At 31.3% G+C, this 954-nt stretch overlaps 1 non-coding gene across 1 annotated transcript; it reads right to left on the bottom strand.

The window, feature by feature from the left end:
* Positions 1–881: 881 nt before the first annotated feature.
* Trnav-aac (transfer RNA valine (anticodon AAC)) lies at positions 882–954 on the bottom strand. Its single transcript has one exon. It is a non-coding gene; the product is annotated as a tRNA-Val (tRNA).

Below are 954 nucleotides of genomic sequence, written 5' to 3'. Positions count from 1 at the left end.
ACGGGACTGAAAGAAATTAATAGTTCAATAAAAAAAACACCCTAATGTACATATAATGAAAAATTTGTATATTGTGAAAGAAAAATCTTATATTTTTTTTTTTAAATAATTTGCTATGAAAAAAGAAAAAAACTTCCATCAACAGAATGAATAACCGCATGAGTCAATGTACGCTGCATAAAAATTCGTAGCAAGTGCAACATACTCACGCCAGACGGCGAACAATTGCGTGTTGGAATGCAACAAATAAATAAGAAATTATGTAAGCTTTTCAAATATGTGGAATGTGGCATGATTGCGGATAAATCTTAAGCATCAGCGTGTGCGAAAACAATTGCATCATACAAGGGAAGCGGCGCAGCATGAAAATGTTGAAGTAAGAAGGCGATTGTGTGGCAAGGTCGTTGCTGGTGATTGTTCACACAAATATGCACATAAATATATCTAGATGCGAAACTATTTTTTCCACAATACACATACATATTTGCAGTTATGTTCGTATTTTGCTATATTACTGTTATTTTTATGAACCGTTACAACACTTTGTGTCTGGCGAAAGTACACCAGCATTTTATTAATCATTTTGTGGCAGGTATATGACAATATTTAAAAAAAAAAATTTATAAAAAACAAATGTTGGGAGTTTGACTCTAGAAAATTTGCTTTATTACTCGTAGATAATATTTCTTTCGAGCGAGAAAGTAATATGTAATTTTTAGGTAATTTCCAAAGAAAGTAATTCAACTCAATAAAAAAATTCTTTGACAATTTTTTGGTTTACAGAGAAAAGATTGCAAATAAAATAGCATAAAACTAATAATAAACCAAAAGAAAATAAATTAATAAATAATATTGATAAAAATTAAAAAAAAAAGTATATCTGTTTCCGCCCGGGATCGAACCGGGGGCCTTCCGCGTGTTAGGCGGATGTGATAACCACTACACCACGGAAAC

Source organism: Bactrocera dorsalis, chromosome 1, assembly GCF_023373825.1.
Source record: "Bactrocera dorsalis isolate Fly_Bdor chromosome 1, ASM2337382v1, whole genome shotgun sequence".
Taxonomy (NCBI): Eukaryota; Metazoa; Arthropoda; class Insecta; order Diptera; family Tephritidae; genus Bactrocera; species Bactrocera dorsalis.
This window is presented reverse-complemented; position numbering and strand designations above follow the sequence as displayed.